Source organism: Battus philenor, unplaced genomic scaffold, assembly GCF_028537555.1.
Source record: "Battus philenor isolate CCGP_79_NKW_IND1 unplaced genomic scaffold, ilBatPhil1.0.hap1 SCAF_4, whole genome shotgun sequence".
Classification (NCBI taxonomy): Eukaryota; Metazoa; Arthropoda; class Insecta; order Lepidoptera; family Papilionidae; genus Battus; species Battus philenor.
This window is the reverse complement of record NW_027181704.1, coordinates 9,653,750-9,669,117: the sequence shown is the minus strand read 5'-3', so window position 1 is coordinate 9,669,117 and position 15,368 is coordinate 9,653,750. Positions and strand designations below refer to the sequence as shown.

Sequence of the window (15,368 nt, the reverse complement as noted above, 5' to 3'; positions counted from 1 at the left end):
AATTGTTAGAAATGTTTTTTAATAGATTGTGATTAATTTCATAAGTCTGTACAATTTTATCCAAAATATGTTATGTATCATCAAGATAGTACGATGAAAAGTATTAGTTCCAAAATCTTTGTTATTACTTTTTTAATCTTGTTGGAAAAGCTATTTTTATTCCCACATAAGCTCTACTGAGAACCTTGGTGTTAAGAGACAGTGCGTTTTCCATTGATAAAAGGTCTTAGTCTAATAATATCATATACAATGTTCTCTCGAAGACACCCACGTGATATTTAGATGGAACACTGACGCCGATGAACTATTTTAATTCTTTTGTTAAACGCATTAGAAAAGGTGAAACGAAAAGGTCGCTCTAGTGTCGAGATACTCCTTAAAACATACGAGTTATTTTATATATGTTAGTTTTTTATGTGACATATATGAACGTATTTGAATGTTATTAAATACTGAAGTTAATTGTTTATAATAATAGTGCGATAGAGAATAATTTAAGAACTATGAGTGCTTTTACGCTCATTTTTACTTAAAGTAGTAGATCTGTTTTATCAAAAAATATTTTGTGTTGACTGCACATCGTGTGCATTCGTGTACATTTGGTTAGGTTCTACATATAATTATTTATTAAACATGCGTCGAATACAGGTTTAACCATACATGAATATTCGGCTGAATTTTTTGTTCATAATGTACCGAACCGGATATTGTACCGAATTATTCGGTTCGATTTCGTTCGGTAAACAGTGTATGTTAATGTATATAGTTATAAAAAAAATTAAGCTTTATTGAAATTATGTAGTATATATTTATAAATCTTCTCAATTTCAGCTAATGGTAAAAATTATTTAGTGTATGTTGTTTTATAATTAATGCTGCTTTTTAACAAATCTCGAGTATTAAATTTACTATACTTTTATTGGTAATTGTGATTATTGCTTGATTATAACCTTAATTAAGTTGGTTATTAATATTTGTGTGTTTAATTGTAAGAATAAATAATTGTTCTTAAATGTAGTTTTTGTTTTATTTACAAAATCTGTCTTTGACAAATGATACATTACATACAATACTGTTTAAATAAAATTTATTATTTATTCTGTAATTATTTGGTAAATCAACCAAATAAATATACCGAAAACGAATACTCAACTATTTATTTTGTGCACATCTAGTGCTTAAGAACCCTTATAAATGCATTTTTTATTTTATTGACAAAATTATAATAATATTTAGAACATTCATTTTTGTTTTACATACGATAATATTACAAATGTGAAGAAGAATTTTTTTACATAGACAGTGGTGCTTTACCGTCGTTGTCTGTAAAGTTAATGATAAATGTAAAAGGTAAAATCTTTCATAAAATTATATAATATTCTAAATATATGTAACGTTTTTTATAAGATAATCTATTATGAAACATTCAAAACGATTAATAGAAAACAAAGTAAAGTTTTTCCGAAACGATAATTGAACAATTTGTCCGATTTTAACGGATTAATTATGAGTTGTAAATCACACGATTAATCCATTTATATGGAATACGTAATTATAATTAAGCAATCGCATATTGTATTTGTGGTTCTCTCTCCAAGCGGGAAAGTATGATATGCTTAAACAAAACACACATTTTATGTTATGTTATTTTGTTCCTTTATAAAATAGATTAAAAAACGGCTTATTTAATTTTGATCCTATGTCTCTTGATGTCTTTAGGAACATCTAAGTAAACATAAGATGTGTGGGGGCTTAATCAGACGTATACTTTTTGCTATCAATCAGAAGTGCAAGGGATGAATACTCATACTAATGTTAATAATACTTTTATATTAGAGACTGTCCGTACACTTTATTACGGAGGTTCGAGGCTGTTTGAAAAAATTGTCCGCCATGTTACGCCATTTGTGTCGGTCTTAGGCGGTGTGTATATATAATGCGCATATCGTTTATATTTACATATACGTAAGTAATAATCTGTAAATATTATGATCAACAATACAATATCGGTAGAATTTATATAAACCAATTAAAAACAATTTAAATATTAAAAACATTCTGAAAAGTGGCTTAACGATAGGTGAAATCAAAGTATAATACAATACTATAGGTCTAAGACTACGTAACTGTTACGTAACTACGTAATACTGCCTCTTTAAACGTTGAATTCGTCCATGTTTAATAAATATGATATTCTAGTATAAAATAAAACGAACGAAGTGGAAACCACCGCCTCATTATTTCGTTAGCCGCTTACAGTCTGTCCTCGTCTAAAGAAGACAATATGGTGTCTGTTGAGATTGGAAAGGGATCCGAAATTATGAGCCTTTACAAATAAGTGACAATAAATATGGGGTAGCATTGTTCCCAGTTAGTTAAATTAAAGATTTTAACAAAAAGGACCGAGAATTGCAAATCGGAATCGTATTGTGTTTTTTAACAAGTGGTGCTGCTCTTACTCGAATATTCTTTCTGTTCTCATGTTCATCATTTTGATTATGGAAGGATAGAAAAAGCAAAATGATTTAAAGTACGACTATCGATCTAGAACTATTTATATAATATTGTAATAAACAGACCTTAAAATTTAAATTTCTTGTTTCAACTTCCTTTCATATTCAACATGTCCTTTCTAAGCTTCCTGTGTACGTGTGCCTTCGCTTTAAAAAAATCTGTGAATGCTTCATTAATTGTGTAATAAATCATTGTGTTCTTGTTGTCAATAAAGTCAGAAAAGTGTCTAATGTTTCTCAATAAATAAAATTGTTAACAGATATGGTGTTATGTATGTCGTCAAAAAACGTTTTCAATTATTAAATATTATATGCTTGTAATGAATATAATAAACAATTGTCGCATTTTATAGAGCATATCATACAACATATTAAACACTTACATATAATAAAAAAGACATTCTATTTTATAGATTTATGGGAGCAAGAATATAGACCACTGCATAATGTTTAGTACATGTTAAAATTAATTATTTAATATCTATTATCACAGACATTTTCAGTTTCTTTTTAAGAAATGTTGAATTAAAACAAAATTAAAAATCTTTCTAAAAATATGAAATTGTGTAAATACCTAATATTTTTGACTTAAATAAACTAAAAATGATATGTAGTAATAATCAAAATATTTTATATTAACAAAATTATTATAAAATAAATTCTCTAACAAAAACACGTATTTTCTGTCTATAATCACCACCCAGTATGTGTGCTGAGTATCAATTTATCTTGCAGGCAAATCCAAACAGCTAGTTTAAGCGCTTTCGATTAGTTATAAGTCAGGGGTGCCCAGACGCGAGATGTATCCTTCGAGAGTAGTATTCATTTGTTACACGTCTACTTTCTTGTGTTTTGCACTTTGATGCTTTTTGCCATTGTGATCTGTGTTTTTAAAGTGTGAATCTCGCTAGCGTTTATGCTCGTTAGAAACTTACTGCTGGCCAGAACTTCGGAGCTTCTTTCCTTGATAATTTTGTTTGTGATTAAACTAAAGATCGAGCATCAACATCGTCAAAATGTTTTGAGTAGACCGAGTACGAAACATAAAAACTAAACAACTATTATACAAGAACCTACACTTACCTACCTCTAACACTTATAACTTCGAAGGCAAGTATACTGCCACGCCTGCGATTGGTTATCGAAAACTTAGTTCCGTCTGGCCACACATTATAGAAATAATCTTTATTTCTGGCGTTGGTATCAATATTCACTGCTCCTTATCCAAAGATATAGTGTTACCGAAACCGCTGTACCACGACTTAGAAAAGCTTGCAAGAAGAAAAAAGCATGAGCATGAACCGAAGTCCGGTATAGCTTTACCACTATAATCAATTTAAAATGGTTTGAACGTTACTTTAACTTTAGTATAGACTTCTAATTGTTCAACAAGAGAGCAGTTCAATGTTATGATAAATTGCAATAAAAGCAGGTAAATGGCCGTTATGCCGCCAATTAGCCACGTTTGTTACAGAGAAACAGTATCTCTGTTCGATTTACACGTATAGGGTAACATTCTTTACTTTATTTAAATGCATCATTTAATTAGTATCAATATCAACAACTCATTTACATAAACCGAAAAGTTAAAAACAAGAGTAAGTTTCAAAGAGCATTGATTATTTTTTTTATTTAAAAAAAAAATTAAATCAACAGATTTCTTTATTCTTTTAATATCTCATAAAAAAGATGTATGCTCTACAATTCAATGCCAAAAATAAGCGTAAATTGTATAAAGTGTAATCTCTGTGTATATATGTAATAAAAACATTGAACAAACCATTTGATTTTAACTCTTACTGTAATTAAAATTATTATTTATATTGTAATAATATTAACTTTTTTCTTTGCAGGTAAGTTCGAAGAAATATCAAGCCTTTTTTTACTAGTTATACAGTCATGTCTATTTTTTAGAGCAGTAGAAACGATAGCAGCGAAACTTTAATAAAAATGGTGTTAGAAATCTACATGTTATTGGCACGTGTTGCCAAAACTGACAAAGAACTGCTCAAACATCCCAGAAAATATTAAATTATGTGAATACCTTTATATTGAATAATATAAACGCACAAATTGAAGTGAATAATTGTGAAGATTCGTCCAAATGTATTTAATATTCTTTATTGAATTGTTAAGAGGCGCTTTTAGAAAGCTATAGTTATTATCAGACTGTATAAGTTTACACGCATGAACTATCAAAAATTTTAACTAAACATCTAAGGGAAACATCGTAGAAGATTAAAGAAAAGACTGATATCACTGCTTATAACCACAGTTTGATTTTTTTTTATTTTTATTATAGTGAATATTACATGTTTTCTATGGAAATCACAAACATACATATTAACCCGTTGATGTACCCAACAGCTAACGCATTGTTTTATTTCTAAACGAATATTTAATGATGTAAACAATATTTACAAATAAATAAAATAACAGAATTGGCGTTTAAATATTTAAAAAAAAAAGATTATTAGTTCATATAACATGTGGCATGGTGTTATGAAGTATACCAGTAGCCATGCGTTTAATTACAAAACATACACACTATAATAAGAACACTCGATAGTAAATTTAATATTAGTATTCGTAATAAAAAAATAAGAAATCCGTTTTAACTCAAAAATTCACGGCTTCGATATGCGCATCCCTGGACGAGTTAATTCTACCGTTGATTGTTCGCACGAAAAAAATGCTTTATTTAATAGATAAAGATCACAAATATTTTTTTACTTACGTAAGAGACATGTAATGGAAAAGAAATTTCTTTAAGAAAGCGAAAAGGATTATTTCATTATTTGCCTCAAGATACTAAAAACCGTCGCATTTGAATGTTTAGAACTTATTGTTACCTTGTTACTGTTTTTATTAAATTAAGAATTGCTGCTTATATTACTGTTTAAAGTCAAGATTATATTTGCGAGTTTAGGAAAGTTTATAACAAATTTTAAATATCATTATATAGCCACTTATTTATTTTAATCTTTTTAAAGGTCGGTAAATTTTTTAATAGTTCGTAGATAAGCTTCGTTTTATTTAACTAATTTTACTAACTGCTAAAACAATAGTACATTGTAAATGTGATTATCATGGATGAGTGAAATCCGGTGCTTCGTTGCGAGAGCTTTAGCGAACGCTTAAACAACGCTTAAAGCGTGCGACAGAATGCGAAGAATTTTTAAGGCAGTCGAGGGCGCGGGGAGGAGGTGAAGGGGCGCGGCCGCCCGCCCAAAGCGAGCGACAGTCGACTCCAAGCGTTGTGAGCTGCTGAGGCGCTCTCGACTCGCTCGCGTTCCGCGTTACAAGTAAACTTCGATACTTTGTCACGCGTCCGGCGTTAACAACTAAAATATCGGTTGCACATCCTTGTGCGCTTAGTACCCTTAAGAAATAAGCGAGTGGTGATTCCGTTGGGGGTTGTTTGTATATTACCATGTGCGGCGGTCACCACGCGGCTGCCGCCGCCGGCTGACCGTCTGCATATGCTACAAAAACTACCACGTGCGTCGGTAAGTACAGAAAAATGTTTATATTACTATTTTATATTTTATTTTTAACTGCCACTATATTAACACTAAACTACACAAATGTTTAAAAAAATATTGAAAAAACTTTTGATGAAATATTTTAATTTATGTTTGAATGTGTTATGACTAATGTACAAAAAAACTACGTAAATTACTTTTTATAAAAACTCTTATAAACCAGTTCCATCGATTTAAATTATACACAGAAAATAATATTTAAGAATAAATCAAGAATATAACCAGTACATAAGACAGTAAAATTTTTATGATGACGTATTGCACTAATATTTTTTTAAAGCTTAATAGTTCCAAATAATAATTAATGTTTATTAAACTAATTAATCATGGTTAATCAAAACTAGTTGCTGCAGTCGATATTCATATTTTGTTACAATATTATAATAAAAATACTTTAGAGCTATAGAATCATATTAAGGTTTGAAAAGTACAGGTTAGTCGTCAACATTGCAAATTGGATACTGAATTACAGGCTGGCGTCTACAAAACTATTTCCTACCGCCGTTTCAATAAAATACTGTTATAGAGTTACTATGGCGTGAATTAACATACACTACAAATAGACGGCAATTATCTCTTAGTATAAAGTTTTTTTAACAGAAAACATAATTTTCTTATCTTACAGTAGTCTATTGAAATTTGATTTGGCAAACAAACGCTTGTTATATGTTTAATACGTTGTTTTAAGAGTAAATAAAATGCTTCTGCTTCTAAGATACACTATACTTTTTTCTGTTATATATATTAAAAATTGAAATTTATGCACTACTATTAGCCCAAATTCTATTCACATGATTTTCAAAATAATATAGTAGATAAGTGATATGGTTACTAGAGAGGCTTTAATCTAAATTGTCCTCTGGTTGCAACGTCGATATATCATCATGTGATATGCTAAATACCTGCCCACTAGCCGCAGTGATTGATTATGAAACAACAGGTGAAGAGTACAAGAGCAGGCTTCTTTTATATTCATAACATTAATCTAGGATAAAATAACAGAGTCCTTATAAATCTGTCGAAGTAACTTCCAGTTATTTCAACATCTCATTGCATATGTAGATATTTGAATATGCAAAACTCAAATACTAAAATAACTTATCAAACAGCGCCGAGTTCATTGTAGCTTCTATAAAATGTTTTACAATTTTGTTTTCAGTTCTTATTTAAGCAAAATTTTATGGAATAGCAATGTTGCAAACATATTTAAGAGTTTAGTACAGTTTTTTGTGAGAGTTTCGTAGAAACGTAAACGAAACTTTTTATAGCGTTCTGTTATGTGTTGTGATTCGAATAATGTTAGAATTTATTTATGAAATGTATAGCTTCCGGAGTTGTAACAGTATTACGGTAGAAAATATTGTAGTTAAAAACTTTGATGACATTAGAAAAACATTCAAAGTGAAATTTACACAATCTGTAAAAATATGCGGTAAAAGATTAATGCATACGTAAGTAATCTTCACTTTGTGTCCGCAAAAGGTTGTAGTAAGGATTCGCATTGCAGTAATGATAAGTAAACTTCGCCGAGAAGTTTGCAAATGACATTTAACTGCATCAATATTTAAAATTTTACTTAAATCTATGTTACTTGATCATTCGCCGTCGATTAGGAACGTAACATCCCGTAAATCATCATGAGAAGCAATGGTAGCCACTCTTGGGTTCCCTTTGCATTTCGGAATCCCACCGTTCTTCGATTCCGTTTTTCTTTTATTATTGAGAATACAGAAAGTCGCATGGTGCACGGTAAGAGCGGCCTAAGAGTTCCATAGCGAAATAAATGATTCATAACAATCATATCCAAGTTTCATCATTTGTGATAATGTCAACTTTTGACAAATGCTGTACACTTGAGGCACAAACGTTTTTACGCCTAAATGATTGTGCAAAGTATTTTGAGTTTGACACATATCAATGTCTATGCTTGCTTTAATTTGGTGCAATTATCTTGTCAAGCTATATCTTGTACTGTGCAACATTCCTGTCAGTGTTAGTAGACAGTAGAGTAGAAAGACGCCGCTCATGCGGATTATCACTGAGATTCGTATAAACACGCATGAACTCGTTAAAGCAGTTGTAAATAATAGCTCCAGATAAAGCTTCATCACCAAAAGTTAGTGTGTTTTTGTTGATAGTAACACAAAATCGTAAAAAAACATATAACGAAAATTTTCACGTAAGCTGAAATGTATTTTTAACTTGTCGCCAATTTGTAAAACTAAATGACAGAATGACGTATTGTTCGTGACAAGATTAGTAAAAGGTTCTTATTTCGAATATTAAAATTGATAATTAAATATTTTTAAAATCTGCTATTTATTAAAGCTTTATTACAAAATTACTTATATATGATAATATTTCATTTAATAAAAATTCAATGAAATTGATATTATAACTTCGAAATGTAAGGAGATGTAATCCGTTCAGGGTCGATATAATTTATCAATGAGCTAAAATAACCCTGTTATTTCGAGTTTAGTATCTTATACGCATAGTAAAGATATATTTTACGACTACAAAATTGAATAAAACTTCTATTTTGGACTGAAGAAAACGAGCAATGTTCTAAATAAATATTTACCTACGATAAAACGCGCTGTTAATTGTTATTGCATTCAACACGCGCCTTAAACACGTTCATGCTTTATAACTTTACATTATAACAATATAATGGCAATTTGATTTATGCTTCTACGTGAACGTTTCCGTTTTTATTGTATACATAGCGTGGTTCAAGTTTATTTATTAATAACTTCTATGTCTTTCATGAATATTAACAACTATAGAAACATTATGTACATCATACAATTTTAATCCATAATGTTTTTTTTGATTCCATGATAAATAAGAAGAACAAAGAAAATATTGAGCAACGTAGAGAGATATTTTACATTATTCATCTCTCTTATGTTATCGTTTTTATTGTTTTATTTTGTGATTATTCGAATATATTGTAGATATATTACGAAGTCACAATGTTGTGTAACGTGAAGGTATTTAATTTATATAGAGTGTAGAATTGTTTTGTAACTACAGTACAGCGAATTAGTGCGTTAATGGGGAAATATATTTTATTAAATTAAATATGTCATGGTTTGTATCAGTTAGGTATTTTATTTTGTTTAAACAAATAATCATTTGTACACTGGTATCATTGATTTATGTCTTAAACCTGCAAACAGCATTACAACAACGGTCCTTTGATCTATCAGTGACTTTGTTTTTTACAGTCTTGGAGATTTATCTTTGAAGTTTTGAACTGTTCACTTGATTTAAAACTGAAGTTCTTTTGTGGGCATTGTTATTATTTCGCATATATATGTCATTCTTTTTAAAAAAAAAAACAATTGACACAGAAACAAGAAATTTAATTTAAACGTTTCTTAATTAAAATAAACGCATGTATACTGTAAATATTGGTAACTTTATTAAAAACAGTGATTTAATATATAATATTTTTTTTATTATGGTTGCATTTATTATTCTAATAAAATCTAATATGGCATTGATTTTACCTGTAATGTTATAAGACGAAATGGAATAAAGTGTCGGATTTAATTTTTTACTTGGATCGGATGTTTTTACTTGGTTTTTCTTTTGACAATGTGTAAGTAAAACCAATAAATAAATATAATAGTTTTAGTAAATTTTGTAAATGGAAGAGTTTAAAAAAGCTACACTATTAAAACGATTAATGTTGTTTTTTGATAAATATAATTGTTATTTATTTGGTAGGTCTATACTTGCCCACTAAAAAGATTTTAATCCTCTCATTTTGCATCTCTATAGTTCTAATCTTAAATCTCTTGATATTCGAATATTTTTTCAATATTTATAGTTTCCCTATTTAGTTGTTACATACGTAGTTTTAATACGGACAATTATATTTTGTCACTTCTTAGTGTTAAAAATTCCTTCCATCTTTTGTCTTGTTTCTCTTAACAAAACATAGGTTTCATTAATATATTCGAACTTAGGTAATGCAATTTTGTTCCTAGCTCTGCCACTCGCTGATTCGATTCTTGTTTGTAACTATTACAGTGTTTGATTTCCAGCAATTTGTTTCGTTGATTTTTGATTTCCTTAATTTCACCAATTATTTATCAAGGTTTGATTTTACGTTTATAGAGCGCTACATATGTCATTTTTCATAACAAACACGGCAAGACTGCTTACCTCATTACTATTTAACATTTCAGTTATTATATTTATAATTGTTCATTACACTTGGAAAATGAGACCTTCTGTAATTAAAACCATTTTCTGAAATGCGCATTATACTATACATATTATTTCGGTTAGGTGAAAAGCACATCTTGTCAAATCTTCGACACGACCATCATCAATTCAGTCGTAGAATGTTAGACTGCTGGAAATAGGCCTCTCCTATAGATTTCCAAGATGTCCACTTAGAAATGGTTTGCATTCATTCTTCTCTGACAAAGGGGCTATAAGACGTTTGCTAGTATCCAGTCTTCACTTCTAAACCTTATGTCTCCAGCGGTCATGTGTTCTACGCGCCGTATGACCTGTCCTTAACCACATCAACTTGCCAATCTACGAGGAGGCATATATCGGATACTTTTGAACATAGCTGTGGATCTGTATTATTTATTTACTGTATCGCGTGCGTGTTGCACGTAAATATGGTTGAGATTTTATATTATGTCATCTACAATTTTATATTATATGAGATAAATAATAAAATAAATCAAAAGTACTTTTTGTAGCAGCTCTGTCAAAAACTAGGCTCAATAAGAATAATAAATTGAATTGAATGGTCAACGCATCACAGAATACTATTGTAAAATTGCATTAAATGCTTCAGTGTTTCGTGTAACGAGGTGTTACTACTTTTTAAGTGGAATGGGGTCAAAAGAATCGTCAAACAAGTTAAATTGTGAAATCTCTAGTAAATGTGTTTCAAAATGAATATAAAATTATACAGACAAATTTTAGAGCAGCATAGAAATATATTTTCTAAACCAAATCGAGTTATTAAGTTACAAATCTTTTGTTTTGTAAGTGAATACGTTTGGCTTCTTGTAAAAGAAACAAAGCAAAAAATATAAATAAAGGATGTCTCGTTCTTATACATCCGAGAATGAAGGTAGAAGATGAAACAAGGTTTTACATCCTACGTGCGCACTCCAAAATGAATTTTGTAAAACAATTAGATAGCGCAGATGGAAAGAGGTCGGCCCTTTGCATCTTCGCTTAAGACCAGCCAAACAAGCTCTCCGTTCTTTGGTATATCAAACCTACATTCATCCAAGATTTTACTTTGCAATGCTTGCTTAAATATAACGTCGTCTTTCAAGCTACATGACTTTAACTTTACCCAAGGTTATAATATATTGTAAATAACTACTACGTATTCTAAGCATTCTAGATAACGTTGGTTTGTGGCTAGATGTTAAATAATACCTGTACTCTCAATTTAACAGGTTTAACAGCCCTATAATAATTCAGAGAAATTTAAAGCTGATGTCTTCGGTACAAAATCGTTATGTTTTAATTTATAAGCCTCATTAGATTTAAATGATTTTTAATGTTTTGTTTATAAATTAAATCAATTTCAATTTGTGTAATCAGATGATACGGATTATTTGTTATTGTAGATAACATATTTACGATAAAAGATTGGTGGTGGAAAAGGTTCATTCATAATTAAACAAAATTCATTTGAAAGATAAGTAATGGTGATTGGCTTTTCTATACCATGAAACTTGAATTCCTGCTTGCGATTCCTGTGGCGGAATAAGAGTGCCAGTAACAAGGGAACTTTCACTTTCACCCATGAGGTTATTTTCAAATAAAATGTAATATCAATATACAGTGAGATAATATATAGAAGTAAAAGCTTTAAATAGTTGAATGTACAGCTGATTTTTGCTAATTAATGTATGGTAGATAAAACTTATACAAAAATCAACAGTTTCAAAAATAATAACGCAGTAATAATATAGTAAGAAAACACGTTTGCAAAATTTGGATTACTACAAATTATAATTAATTACTGTTTGATATTTGTCCATGCAGGCTTCATTCTATCAGATGTAATTGGCCAGAAGCATTTTCAAAAAAAATAATTAGTACACATAACCAATCGCTCGATACTTTATGTACATTATGATCTATAAAAAAGTTCTAATAATTATTTCATCATGTTACTCGATAAAGTTATTATTGAATTATTCATTAATTTACTCCGAATGATGGAGTTTTATTGTTCATTACGTGGATTATATAACGTTTATAAACGTATATGTTCATGTACTTAACAATGTAAATTTGTTATAGCAGCTTCATAAGAATCAATTTTTTAAACAAATTTTATTGATACAGATGTTTGTCTAACTGTTCAGTTGTTTAATAAATATAATTTTAGCATTTTCTATTAAAATCATTAAGTGTAATTGTTTTTATCTTAACAAATTAATCTAGTACGCATACGTACTACATAGAAACATAGAAATACATAGAAATTAGAAAACATAACAATAACGATTATTTACCTCTACAAGGTATATAATTATAGTACAGTAATTCAACTAATTTGCAGTTTTTGTTTAATGTATTAAAATTTGTTTAAAGTTTTTTTTTTTAAATAATGAATTTTTATTTGGAATAATCTTAAAACTATTTTCATGCCGCTATCTATATTAAGTTATACATTATTTTCTATCATATTGCATTTCTGTGATGTTACTTTTGCTTTCGTCATCGTTTCAGCCCATTGATGCCCACTGTTGAGTATAGGCCTCCTCTAAAGATAAACATAAGGCGATATACCACAATCGTCATGCATGGCAGGTGGCTTGGCAATCGCAATTTAGTATTAAGGTGCGCAGAGGACGGTGGTGGCTATCCTTGGGAAACTTCTTTTCGAGTATTGACAATCCTATACATGTAATAAAATCACAAAGTGTGAATTATATAAGATTGTGATGATTTTCTAAATGACTGTTATACAAGATACACAATAAAGAGATTTTGATAAATGTACTGCGATAACAAATCCTATTAATTTTTGTACTTTAAATTTCAAATTTTTACTTCATATTTAAAATAAAAAAATTAATGGAAATAAAAAATATTAAATTTACAAAAGTGAAGAAATGTCCTGCAATTAAAAATACACAAAAAATCATTATTATGTTATTACTTTTGTCAATAAATTTTAATAACCGCGAGATTTCTTTAAACATTATTTAATAAATTTAAGTACGTTTTAAAATAACTTATCGGTTCAACGCGATTATAGCAGCTATCATCCCATTAGTTATAAATAAAAAGTTAATAGGGGCATTACTTCTTGTATGTAATACATCATTGTTCTGTTTCGTCTTCTCTGACGATATATTCAGAGAACTCAAACATCTTGTATGAAGATCTTTAAACGTTTGAAGCGTAATAAATCTTGATCATTGCTGTCATGTTGGTTTTACTCTTATGTTTTAAGATTTGAAGTTATTTTTAAAACCTCTCGTAAGAATATTTGTTTATACGGTTGTAATATATTTGAATTTTTAACGCCAACTGTCGCGCCGCGCCTATAGTTTTGTTTTTTCCTAACATTTTCGTCTGTTTCTTAATGCACTAAACTTTTATAATGTCACAATACGCTATTTTTTTCGTTTATATAAGTAAATGTGTTTTTCTTTTGACATATCAGCTGATAGTAGTTCACTGATGAAAGAAAAAAGATAAAATGTAATAAGTAATGAGGGAGGAATGTGTAGGAGTGGTCGTGGTACGGTAGCTTCTTGTTCTTCGGTAGCTTCTTGTGCTTCGGTAGTTCGTCGGTTGTATCTTGTTCGTCGATCGCTTCTTGTTCGTCGGTTGCTTCTTGATCTTCAGTTGCTTCTTCCTACGTTGACCGCACCTCCGCTAGCCCTTATAATGAGCGCGGAGACTCTCAACAGCGCGATGCAGATTTTCGTTGCGTCTACTGTGGCGCCATCTGTCATGCATCTGTTTCACTGCCGCCGCCGCCATGCGATTGACGGTCACGTGGGTAAGAGCTTGGTGTTTGAGTGGCGCGCGATATGCACGCCACAAATGAAAGGACACAGAGCAAAAGTGAAAGAATTGTGGCATAAAAGAATGAAAATAAAATTATGTGAAAAAAAAATTAAATTGCCAATAAAGACCCTGTCCCACCTAAGATAGGGGTACGAGAGGCCCCCAATTGCGGGAGCCATTATAAAAAAAAAGTAGTTCACTGCAAGGAATAGGCGTCTCCCAAACATGCTCACGATGTGATCCCCGCGTCAAGCGAGTTTTCGCGACTTTAATTATGTCGTTGTATCACGCCGCATCTACCAGGTCGTGGTCACCCCTCGAGAACCTTACGGATCCAGCGGCATTACTAAATAATGTACTTAAATATTAATTAACAAGAAATAATCTTATTATAATATTGCAATAGGGCTATAATGTTACCAACTTTAATTGATTATATTTCATATTAGTTTGAGAATGATAAAGAAGACGGTAAAGAGTTTTGAAAATATATCAAAACATTTTCTTTGTCTGTTTATGTAACTCCTTTATTAACGATGTTGATCTTGTAACCTAATCTTACTACATCCAATCCAATTCGGATATAGTCTGAGGTCATTTTATCAATTCCCTACAATCAGGTTTGATAAGGTGACGAGGAGTCAGTAATGTTTGCGTCAATATCACAGCACTTTACTAAATTGAACATTTTGTTATGGTACTAGATGAACGAACAATCAGAATGCTATGTTGAAATGTAATGAATGATTTTCATTATATTATAATTATAAGCAAAACTTTTTGTGAAAGTCGGCGGGCTAAAAGCTATTGAGTTTTTTATAATAGACGATGTGAAAACGATACATGTTATCAAATGAAGGCAACACAGAACGGTCAGTGTTATTTATAGTTTTTTAGTATAAAAATATACATAACTCTGAATTTCCTCTCATTACGGTATGAAATAAAACGTTACTGTATCTTATAATGTTGAGCTTAATCTTATTGGATAAGTAACTTCACAATAAACTTTTAAATTTGAAACAAAGTGGCACTAATGTACTATTGCTTAGCGGTGGCAACAGGCGCTGCATACTGCGATCGCTTTTTAGATATACGATCCACACTTAGCATTAATAAAAATGTCGTCTTCAGACATCTGAACGCTGATTCGAGGGACAACTCTTTCTTGTGCCCCAACCCACTAACAAGCAACTTACTTAAATTCGTCCTGCCTCAATAACTATTTTTTAACAAACCCTTCAATAATGAACTTTCTAAAATTACGCGATAGTATTAT

At 30.2% G+C, this 15,368-nt stretch overlaps 1 protein-coding gene across 1 annotated transcript in view; it reads left to right on the top strand.

Annotated features, from left to right (window-relative positions):
- The first annotated feature begins 5,775 nt into the window (after positions 1-5,775).
- The window catches only part of LOC137928972 (eye-specific diacylglycerol kinase-like), a 45,213-nt gene continuing 35,620 nt past the window's right edge, over positions 5,776-15,368 (top strand). Inside the window, exon 1 of the mRNA XM_068771979.1 lies at positions 5,776-6,022. The gene's annotated coding sequence lies outside the window, so the exon portion shown is untranslated. The remainder of the gene's footprint in view (positions 6,023-15,368) is intronic.